The sequence below is a fragment of the Chinchilla lanigera genome, unplaced genomic scaffold (genome assembly GCF_000276665.1).
Source record: "Chinchilla lanigera isolate Chin_1 unplaced genomic scaffold, ChiLan1.0 scaffold00064, whole genome shotgun sequence".
NCBI lineage: Eukaryota > Metazoa > Chordata > Mammalia > Rodentia > Chinchillidae > Chinchilla > Chinchilla lanigera.
In genome coordinates this window covers 13,271,097-13,282,468 of record NW_004955465.1, presented here as the reverse complement: position 1 = coordinate 13,282,468, position 11,372 = coordinate 13,271,097, and the positions used below count along the sequence as shown (strand labels likewise).

Here is an 11,372-nt window from a genome sequence, read left to right as displayed (position 1 = left end):
GGGGGCGCCCGCCCGGGGGATCCGCTCGGCGAAGCCGTCCGGTCGGGTCCGGACCCCACGCCCGGGATGCGGTGCCCGGGCTCGGAGAGGCCGCGGGGCCTCTGCTCTCCGGGCGGTGGACGCGGTCGGAGGGATCGTCTGCCGGCGGCAGCTCGACTGGGGCAGCGCGGGAGATGCGAGGGAGCCGGGGCGGGCGGGTCCGCGCGGATCTAAGGACCAGGCAGCGAACGTGTTTCCGCCAGCAGAGTGGCGCAGCGGAAGCGTGCTGGGCCCATAACCCAGAGGTCGATGGATCGAAACCATCCTCTGCTAGCAGTGTGCGTTTTTGCTCCAACCGTCAACAAGCACCCGATCCCCCCCTCTGCTTTTGTTTTTGCTGCATTGCAACATTTCCAGCTCTGCGCCCAGGGAGTCCGCTCCCCCGAGCGCCCGGCAGCGACAGCACCGTCCTCGGACTGCCCCTGCCGACTAGATGCCCGCACTCTCCGCAGACCAGGCCACTTTTGCAGCTAGGGTCCCACTGGCGATCTATGCGTCATTTTAGGTCATGCATGAAAAATATTATCAGAGAGCCTGGATAGCTCAGTCGGTAGAGCATCAGACTTTTAATCTGAGGGTCCAGGGTTCAAGTCCCTGTTCAGGCGGCTCTGAAGTATTTTGCATTAGGTGGGAATTAATTTGTACAGTCAATGAGGGTCTGGTCCATCCTTCCCCAAGTGCCCCGGAAATGAAATAAGGGCTTCAGAAGTCTAGGTTCCCAGGGTGGTGACTCTAACCTGACACCTCCAGTGGCCTTTGATGTATTCATGTCTTTCTTGTGCATCCCAGGGGTTGCAAGGGAGCTTGACCAGAACACATGCGACCACATTTCAATGGTTGGGGTCCCTCTCCAAGCATGTCCCAAAGTCTCTCCTGTGTTTCAGTATAATGCTGAGATAAGCCAGGAAAGGGTGCAAACCCGCAATCTAACACTCTGGGATGCTGAGGCAGAAGGATTGTAAGTGGGAACCCACCCTGAGCAGCTCATGGGACCCTGTCTCAATACAATGAATTAAGAAGCAAGGGGCTGTAGCTCAGGGTGCAGGCCCCAGTCCAGAGTCCTGCGTACGTGTTGGTCACTCACGCTGCTCAGGGCATGGAGGGGTTTTTGGCCTTGGGATTTGGGGTAAGACTGGGTTGGTCTGAGGTGTGACCTGGCCCCTCCTCAGGCAGGGCAGGTTTCGACCGTTTCTGGTCCTTGGAGGAACCACTTGAAATCTCAAGCCCATGGAGAGGTCAAATCTGCATAGTCAGTGGCAGGGTAATTAGGGTCCAGGAGGGCCAGGAGACCGCTGGGTGCAAGCCTGCGCCATCTTACTTACAAGCTGAGTTACCTGGCCGCCCTTTCCCCTCATGCTGAGCAGGACAGAGCATCCCAGTCCTGGACTGATGCTGAACTCAGAAGGTGGATCCAGTCCCAAAACTGGGCCTCAGGCATGGCCTCACTGCCTTCCCAACTGTCTCCGTGGTACAGAGGCCTGAGGTCCAGGCAGCAGGCGGCTTTCAGGCAGGTAGACCTGCCCTGCTTCGCCCACGAGCTCCTACCCCGTCCTGTGGCAGATCTCTGCCCCAGCTGCACCTCCACCCTGCGCTCAGCTCTTGCTCTTACAGCTCCTGTCTGTGCAACAGCACCATGCAGCTGTTTACCAGGTCCTTGCAAGACCTTTAGATTTTATCTGGATTTACACTCAAAGACCAGTTTAGAAGGAAATGACATCTCTGAGACATTCATTTTTCCTACCCGTAAACATGACCTGTCTTCCCATTTATTTAAGACTTTATTATCTCCTTTGAAAACAGATTATTTCTCCAGCCTACCTGTTCTGATGTTTTCAGAAATGTTGTGATTTTTGTCCACCAGTTGCCTCCGTGGCTGCATTGTGATTAAGAGCACTGTCTGCTTTCTCTCAGGCCATCCTTTTGTCTGGTAGCCTGAGAAGTACTGTGCTGGCCTGTGAGCACCTCCACCTCCTGGCCCCTCCGCACAGCCATCTCCATTCATGTCTCCAAGCTTGAAAGTTTGCTGTGGCTCAGTTAGTCAAGCTTAGGCATTGATGCTTTGTCTTTCATCCTCAAATGTGTGTTCAATAGGGTCACCCTCAAAATCTGTGTCTAGGCTGGGTGTGGTGGCACACACCTGTAGAGCCAGCATTTGGAGGCTGAGACAGGAGGATTGCTGTGAGTTTCAGGCCAGTCTGGGCTACATAGTGAGTTCAAGGCCAGCCTGAACTAGAAAGCAACACCCTGTCTCACAAAAATAAAAAATAAAAAAATTCTGTGTCCACCCAGACCTTTGTTATAGACAGCAAAGTTAGGTAGAATTGTTCGGCAGTCAGACAGGGCCAGGCCCTCAAAGAAGTCAGTGCAGAAGATATATCACAGCTGTGGGTGGAGACAGTTCTTGAAGCCCAGACCTGAAGTCAAAGATGGAGTGACTACACCTACTTCCCCAGGGATAAAGAATAATGATCAATATTCTAAATATGGGAATCATTCAGACCTCTTCAAAGCTCAAGGGCACCTAAAGACACCTAAGGATGGGACCCCACTTTTCTAATGCAGGTGCAAAGTTATGTAAACATCCATGTACCAGTTATAGCACTATGTAAGAATGTAAATGTGAGATAACAACCTGTATAAGAATTATACAACAAAGATGCAAGTGGCTCTTGCTCTTGCACTCTTTTGCTCTGCTCTGCTCCATGCTGCCTGCTTTTGTTGCTGATGTCTTGCACATAAACATTCAATGTTGGGATCTCACCCTCAGAAATCTCCCTTGGGGCTCCTGAGTGGGCCAACAGCATCAGTCACCTGCGTGGGGGACCAGGACCTTGACCCGTACTTTCTAGGAAAAGTCCTTGTTCTTTCCGTGCAGACTTCCTACCTGACTTGCTTCCCCACTGGATCAATATTACCTGAGTAACTGTACTTGTAATCTTATTGGTTGCCCCTAGTTTTGTCCCACCTTGTACCTGCATGGTGATTTTGCACCCACCTCGTGATTTTGCGCTATAAAACTTCCTTGAGAAGTAGGCTCATGGGCAACCCACTTTTTGGGCCCCCTTCTGTCTCTCTTAGACAAAAGCTGTCTTTCCTGCAATAAATATTTCCTTCTCTTCTCAGTTTATTTTCTTTAGGGAGTTGTTTTGCTTTGAGAAGCTATGTAGTTCAGGCTAGCTTTGAACTCACTGTGCTGCCCACACTGGCCTCAAACTCGCAGCAATCCAGTTCTCCTCCCTCAGCCTCTTGAGTGCTGGGATCACAGGCATGCACCACCACACCTGGCAGGTATTTCTGACTTAACATCTGTTCTTCCTTAGAATTCATTCTTCGATTTTGGAGAATGTGAACTCAGCATAGCAGATATCTAGCAGGTTGGGAGTTATAATTTCCCTTGTATCATTTGGATTATTTGGAGGCCCTATATCATCTCTGTACCACCTTCATAACACCTTTACTTGAACATAGGGTCTCTGCAGATGTACTTAGTGGAGCTGAGGTCATTCACACTGGCTTTGGTGGCCTGAGTCCAGGGACAGCATCTTTTTAAGAGGGGGAGGACATGCAGAAGAGAAAGCCAGAGGGCCCCGGGCTTGGGGTGGGGTACCCAGGCAACCAGCCCCGGAGCCCCCGAAGTGAGGCCAGACTCTTTCCTGAGCAGTTATGGAAGGGACCTGCTGACACCTGGGTTTCAGATGCGTGTTTCCACAGCATTAGGCCACACACTTCGCAGCCAGGCACTGCGGCTGCTCCGGGAAGTCTCCCACTGCTTTCTTAGTACTTACACTCATTCTTCTGAAGGAGCCTGGGCAGCCTCCAATGTTCTCTACCTCAGATTACAGCAGTAGAGTCCTCTGTGATCCCCCTGCAGAGCTCTGCTGGATTTCACAGAGAAATAGTCCCAAGAATGGGATTTCTAGGACTAAAATGCAATGCAGAATGTTGAGAGCAGCTGGAGCTGCATATTGGTCATATGTGTGAGGGCAGGACAGAGCCAGAGTGCCTCAAGCAGGCAAGGTACCTCAGTCTTGAGAAAAGCATCCTGCCTGCACAATTACAGTTGTTAGTCGCTAGGCAACATTATCTCTCAAGATACTAACTTTGCAAGAGTATAAAATAAACGTCTCTACTGTTGAAGTCAGTCCTCTTCCCATCAGGTAAGAGGTAACTCTACCTGGCCCAGCTCTTTTCTTGTGTCTTTATTTTTCTCATACCTACCACCATTTCTCTCCAGGGTACAACAAGAGACCAATGAGGTTCTGTACAGCAGAAGGAAAGACTCATTTAATACCAAGGCTGCAAAATCTAAGACCTGGATTTTAAGAACAAAGTCTAACCTTTATGTCAAGTAGAAATGTATATATAGTATATATTTAAAATATGATCCCTGGGTCGTGGTGCAGGCCTGTGATCCCAGCAGTAGGGAGGCTGAGGCAGAAAGATCCCAAATTGCAGCCCAGCCTGGACTACACAGGAGACTCTGTCTCAAAAACAATCAATGGTAAACTGAAACAGGAAGGGCATCTGACTCACACCCTCAGAGAAGACCGCCCCAGATCAGGCGAAGCTCGGGGTAAATTTACAGAGGAGGGAGGCTATGTGATTGGACAGGGATAAGAAAGCCTAATGCGTTCTTTATTGTTAATGAACATTTGTTCATTATTCATGACCTATAAGGTACTTAAGGCAACGGTCACAAACTTTTGTTACTTTTAGATTCACGAAATAATTCAGGGAAACTCTTTCTTGAACTCTTACCACAGTCCTCATTGTGAAGATCTGAGGGTTTCCTGGGAATTCTCTGCAAAGAAGAAACTTCACTGCCCAACACACGCTTTTCTTCAGCCAGCTTCCCTGGGGCCTGGGTGCCTGTCCTCCCTGTTAGTGTAGTTGTAAGTATCCGCCTGTTGAATGAATCTCGAGTCTGTTCGTGGCATTTTGCTCCAGGTCAAATATCACACAGGTCCCTCACCGAACTCCAGATCGAGGGTCAGGGCCATGGCTGGGCTCCGAGGCTCCCGTGGGGCCAGCAGGAAGGAGGTAAGGGAATCACCACGAGAAACTGAGCTGGGCAGGACCTGGAGCGGGGACGCACTTGGCCCCGGCCGGCAGCACAGGCCACACCCCTGGCTCAGGGCAGCCTCCTATCCACACGTCTTCCTGTCTGTCTCCAGATGCGGCATGGTGACGCTAGTGGTCCCTACATTAAGGTTGAAAACAAAGGCTATCGGTCGTCCCGCTGTGAGGGTTTCTCAGGAGCTCGGCTTTCCACAAGGCTGGTGTGATGTATGAGAGCCTCATCACTGACCTCTCCATGTACCTTATCTAGATGCCATCAAAAGAGACATTGTCAGCAGTGTCCACCGAGATGCGTTGTATGCAGTGCTGCTTCCACACAGGGAATGCCAACACTACATGCTGGAAACACGCACTAATAAAAATTAAAAAAATAAAATAGAGTCTCTCTTTGGTGTGCAGTTTTCTGTTTTCCTGAATAACATGCACGCCTGCTATCATGGATTTGCTGATCCACACATTGTTTACTTTCCCTCGTGGTTAACAACGACTTGGCCCCTTTCTCCACCATCACGGCCCCTGCCATTTACTACCTTCTGCAATGGTCACCTTGACGCTTCAGCCTAACTCAGCCCTCAGGGTCTGGGCTGTAGTCTGCGCAACAAAGGCAGAGGTTGACCAGTTGCCTCCGCGTCCCTGGTAGGAGCCCGGATGCAGGCGCTGTGGACACTGTAGTGGGTCTGTGGCCGGAAGCACAGCCTGGTTCCTGTCCCTTTGTAAGCAGAAGGGTCGTCCCAGGGGCCACAGGTGCAGAAGACCCGGGTTTCGGGTGCAAGTTTTTTCAGCACAAGGGTGCAGCCAGCCAGTGCTGTGAAACAGTATACAGTCCATACAGAGAAAGACCCGATACTTGTGTAGTCGACAGCACTGCAGCTGTAAGGTCCACGCGACACACAGCAAAGGGAGGGTTATACGGCTATGTGCACGTTCCTAGAGCACATTATACAATGTTATCTGTTAAGAAACGGATTGATTTTCATGATCTATGCCATTTCTGAAAGGGTGTCCCGGATGCCTGCCATGAGGCCAAAGCAGGGGACTCTGGGGAGGATTGGGGCCGTCCTGCGTCTACACTGGGGGGGGGGGCGGAGGGTGTTGACTGACCGCCACTTTCCATCAAAGGTAATGCTAGGCACCCTCATCTGGACTTTTCACCTAAATTAGGGGGTAATGGAGTTTGCAGAGCTGGTCCCTTACTGTCCTCACGGACCCTTGCTGGCGTCGGAGGGCAGGGCTGACTTGGTCTGGAGTTCAACAGCTGGATACCTGTGGCTTCACAGCGAGCTGTGTGTTCTCTAACCCCCGTTCAGTTGCTATTGTTTTCTTCCTAGACCTTCTTTATTTTGTGTCAGTCTTTCTAAACGGCTAAATTGTTAGCACAGGGCTGGAACTGTTGGCCTTCACCTTCGCGGGGTTACACATGTGTACCACCAAGCGTAGTTGATACCGTTTTAATCCCAGTTTTCAGAGTCCTTTAGCTTTCTTTTTACTTCTCGGGCAAAAACACCCACGACTCTGACGGGACTCGAACCCGCAACCTTTGAATTTCTGTCAGATATTCGCTAGAAGTCCAATGCGCTATCCATTGCGCCACAGAGCCCGCTCGCGTTTTCTTCCCCCCTCCTAAGGCAATTATCTGCCGTGTCTCTAGGCTAAGGAACAGTTCGGTGGAGGATCAAAACACGCGTCCAACATGGCTCTCCAGACCCAGGTCCCCGTGCTGTGGCCTCCCCAGGCGCGGCCGGCTCCTATTCGGTTCTGCGGGTGGCGCACTAAGCGAACCCGGCTGGCTGGGCGCGTCGGGGGCTCGCGGCCTCCCGGGTTTCCCCGCGCAGGGTCCTCTTGGCGACTGCTGGGGCCGACGTGCCACGTAGAGCTGCTCCCCTGGGACGCGCTTGGCGTCCGTGGACGGTACGCTGGCCCCCTCCCTCGGAGATGAACAAACACCTGAAACAGGAAACCCCGAATCTGTATATTCCCGGAGTGAGACGGGGGCTCACCACGTAGTCCAGGCTGGCCTTGAACTCTCTACTGGTAGGCAGCACGGAAAAGCTCGAACTCGAGGTGTTCCTCTTGCCTCAGCCTCCCGAGCAGGGGATTACAGGCGTGCGCCCCCACGCCCCCTCCAGGGCTGCGTTTCTTCTGTTCATTAATCTAATTGATCTTCTTTGGGTAATCATTTGATCTTAAATTAGATCTACTTTTTTTAATAAGAAAACTTCCTCAGTGATATTGGATTAAATAGAACTGTAGAGAAATGTTTACTGCTTCTGGTTGAGTCTGGTGTGTTAGATAAAAGCGATCATTTAACCTTTCTCGAAATGCATCACATTCAGCACCTTGGGGGGAAAACATGCTAGTTATTAATTTTTTTCTTTTTCTTTTTTTTTTTTTTAAGAAAGCAGCCAGGGTCCCACGGGTGCTCCTGGATCAGTTCGTACACCCACGTTTCCTCTTCTCCTGCCTGGAAAAAGCAGGTGCCCTGGGGTTTGCACAACTCTTCACGCCCCGGAGATGCTGCCGTGGGCGCCGGGTTCAGGGTGGAGGGCGCAGGCGGGAGGCCGGGTGGGACCCGCCTTGCCCTCTCCCCGGGGGCCGCTGCGTCCTCCCTGGGGCCCTCGGTCCCCTCGTGAACGCCGACTCCACTTGGGCCGCGTGGACGCCGACCCACGCGAGGACTGCCACGCCCTGCGCAGAGGCGGACTCGTCCCGAGGAAGCAGGCGCAGGCGCGGGCGACGGGCGGACCCAGTTGCTCCTGGTGAAGGCGCTGGGGTGGGGACGTGCTGAATCCCTTTATTCTGTGCGAAGAAAAACAAAGCGGCTGTAGTCGTGGCCGAGTGGTTAAGGCGATGGACTAGAAATCCATTGGGGTCTCCCCGCGCAGGTTCGAATCCTGCCGACTACGCGAGTTTTATCGCAGGTCAGGCACAAGGGGTCACGGTGCGGTCATGGCCCAGGGCCGGAAAGAAGGTGGTAGGTATGTGAACTCCTTGTCCGGGTTTTGTGGTGCTGCTTTCGCCCTACCCTGCCCCAGGCACCGGCCCTTTAGTGTCATACTCCTCCCACCGCCAGCCAGACGAGGCCCTGTACAACCCATCAGAACAGACTTCCACCTTGCCCCGTGAGTCCGTGTTCAATCCCCTAACAGGGACTAACACTGGGTTGAAACCAACCATCCTGTACTTTTCCAATGTCAGCTTGTACTTTTGCATAATAACAGCCGGCTGTGCGTCTCAGTAGCTGGGGCTGGCGAATACAAGAAGAAATCTTTTTTTTTTTTTTAAGAAGAAATCTTTGATCACCGGGCGCATGCCTGTAATCCCAGCAGTCGGGAGGCTGAGGCAGGTGGATCCTTGCGAGTTTGAGACCAGCCTGGACTACGAAGTGAGCTCAAGACCAGCGTGAACTGCATAGCAAGATCCTGTCTAAAAAAATAAGAAGAGGAGGAAGAGGAGGGGGTGAGGAAGAAGAAGAAGAAGAAGGAGGAAGAGGAGGAGGAGGAAGGGGGAGGGGGAAGAGGAAGAGGGGGAGAAGAAGGAGAAGAAGAAGAAGAAGGAGGAGGAGGAACATTTATGTTCAACCATTGTGTTCACTCCCTTGGTACAATGAATGGCAAGGTGTGTGCACCTGTGCAAAAGTGTCAAAACTGTATTTTTACGTCCATAGTGCTCATCTAACAGGTTTTGTGTATGCTTCCCTGAGCAAGGGGAGGGGGAATACACTCACACCATTCTTTTATTAAGTAAACAAGTACTTGACTGTAATGGAATGTAGGTGTGGCTCACAGTAGCTGGATGTGGCCACAGCAGGAACCCAGCTGTGCTTTCACCCACTTGGCAGAAGAGCTGCATGGTGTGTACAGGGGCTCCAAAGTGGCAATAGTTGTGCATTTAGGATTTTTTTTAAAAAAGTATTCTTTTGATTTTTCTGGTAGAAGTAGCCCGATTCAGTACAATGGCACATGAAAAACTAGATTTGCAAGTTTTGGAAGAGGACTCATGTGAATAATCAGGTAACTTGTGCACGGGTGATGACATTGGCCATGCGAGCCAAAGTTCCTATGGCAATGAAACGGAGCAAGAATAGACTGAGACAGATACAGGGAATGGAGACCTCTCTGATTCAGATGATGAAAACAACAGCATTGTGAGTACATATTTGACTAGCCAAAATGGTACAAAATGGTGTACCATTCATCCAATGATCCAATGATAGAATTAGGTCCAAAAATATAGTGGGGATCTTGGCAGGGGTGAAGCCTATTGGACAGAATGCAGCACTGCCATTGAATGTTACAAATTGTTTGCAGCAGATGAAATGCTACAAGATGTACAACACACAGATGATGAAATACAAGTAGAATGTTTTGTATGTACCAATAGTCATACTCAGAAATGTGTTTATTATGATACCTCACTGGTTGAACTGAAAACATTCCTAGGTCTGCTATACTTAGCAGGGCTTTCTCATGGTAATTGCAGGAATGTAAAAGACTTATGGATATAAAAGACTTATCAAAATGGGTTTGAGGTTTATAAAATAATAATGACACTGGAACTCATAAGAGATCATTTGCAGCAGAGAAAAAACAAAGTGTTTCTCCCAGGGAACTACATAACAAAATTGTGAAGCACCCTGGTGAGCTGACAGGTGAACAGGCAGCATCACAAAGGCCTACTATGACAACAGGGAAATAAAAACGATGTCAACTGCGCCATACAAAATAGGGCAGAAAAACAAAATATATGCTATCAATGTAAGCGATACTTGCGCATGGAACATGCAGTTGTTATGTGTGAAGACTGCCTTGGGTGTGACTGTTGAAGCAAAGATTATTCCTGTGGTAGACCTTTGTATTTACCTTGTAGCTCACACAGGTTTTTATTTCTGATGTCATCTTTTAGGTTTTGTAGGCATAGTTGATGTGAACATGTTGATGTCTATTCTAAGCACTCATCACATATTTGATATTTTATTGCTATCTTATTTTCCTGCTAAGTGCACATCGTGCAATACAGTAGGAAGCTCCTGACAAAAGCAGAAGAGAAGAGTGGTGACAAGATGGCTTCCCACATAGAAAAGGAAAGCTAAGCACTTGTGCTGTCAATGTAAGTGAGCTGTGTGTGTGGAACATGCAGATGTCATGTGTGAAGACTGCCTCGGGTGTGACAGCTGAAGCAAAGGTTATTTTTGTAGTACAGTTCCATTGGTGTTTTCATTATAGTTCATATAGGAATGTATCTCTGTTGTCTTTTAAACTTTGTACACCAAAAAACACTTGGTGTTGAAAATTTTGATGCTTTTTAAAAAACACTCAATACATATTAAAAATTCAATACTTTATGTTTGCAGTTACGTAGTCATTGTTTAATATAAGAAAACTCATAAATTTTTTAAGAAAACTGATAAAATTAAAGTTAATACTTCAACTGTAGAAATATTCTAGAGTAAACATGGATATTATACACCCACAACAATGTACCTTTGTGACAAAATTATTGTTATGCCAGGCTTAGGCAATGGACCCAATTGAAAGTAACCCTCCTCGGACCCGCCCCTCCGTAGCTATAATTCTTATTCTGCTGCAGGTAAGATCGGCGAGCACGTCCTGCAAACACAGTTCACGTCACCTTGTTCCCGCGGGGTTTATGTCTCTGTCTTCTCTCAAGGCTAAGTCATTCATTGCGTTGTCTTGCTTCTGTGCCCTCACTTGCCCCACGCCCCCAGTTTCGGAAGACCAAAGCCATCATCCAAATGAGTGAAACTAGAGCCTCTCCTTGTTTCTGGCGCTCAGCTCTTTGGGACACCATAAGGTCAAGGTGAAGGGTGTGCGCGCAAAGCCAGTGCGCCCCCCTTCCCGCGTTGCCCTCTCTGATCTCCGCAACACTACAAGCACGCAGTCTGCGCGGCTGCCGGGCGGAGGGCAGGGAATCTCCAGGGTGGGGAGCAGAACCCCCGACTCGCCCACTTCCCTCTGGTCAAGTATGAAATCGCATCGAGGGGCCGGGGATTTAGTTCAGCGGCACAGCGCCTGCCTGGCAAGCGCGAGGTCATGAGTTCGATTCCCGGTACCGGAACACAAACAAAAAGAAACCGCATCCGGGACAGAGACCTGTGGTGGGGCCCAGGCCAGGCCCGCCCGCCGCCGAGCGTCGCCCCGGCGCCCTTGCTCGGCGGTTTTTTGAACGCAGGGTCCAGGCCCCGCTTGGGAGTGCGCGCGGGGCCGAGCCTGCGCGGGGCGAGGCGGACGCGAGCG

General features: G+C 50.3%; 4 non-coding genes across 4 annotated transcripts; 3 read left to right on the top strand and 1 right to left on the bottom strand.

The window, feature by feature from the left end:
• Window positions 1–240: 240 nt before the first annotated feature.
• On the top strand, window positions 241–312 carry Trnam-cau. Its single transcript has one exon. It is a non-coding gene; the product is annotated as a tRNA-Met (tRNA).
• A 259-nt stretch (window positions 313–571) lies between these two features.
• Window positions 572–644, top strand: Trnak-uuu. The gene has a single exon. It is a non-coding gene; the product is annotated as a tRNA-Lys (tRNA).
• A 5,981-nt stretch (window positions 645–6,625) lies between these two features.
• Trnar-ucu lies at window positions 6,626–6,715 on the bottom strand. The gene is given in 2 exon segments: window positions 6,626–6,661; window positions 6,679–6,715. It is a non-coding gene; the product is annotated as a tRNA-Arg (tRNA).
• A 1,224-nt stretch (window positions 6,716–7,939) lies between these two features.
• Window positions 7,940–8,021, top strand: Trnas-aga. The gene has a single exon. It is a non-coding gene; the product is annotated as a tRNA-Ser (tRNA).
• The last annotated feature ends 3,351 nt before the right edge of the window (window positions 8,022–11,372 follow it).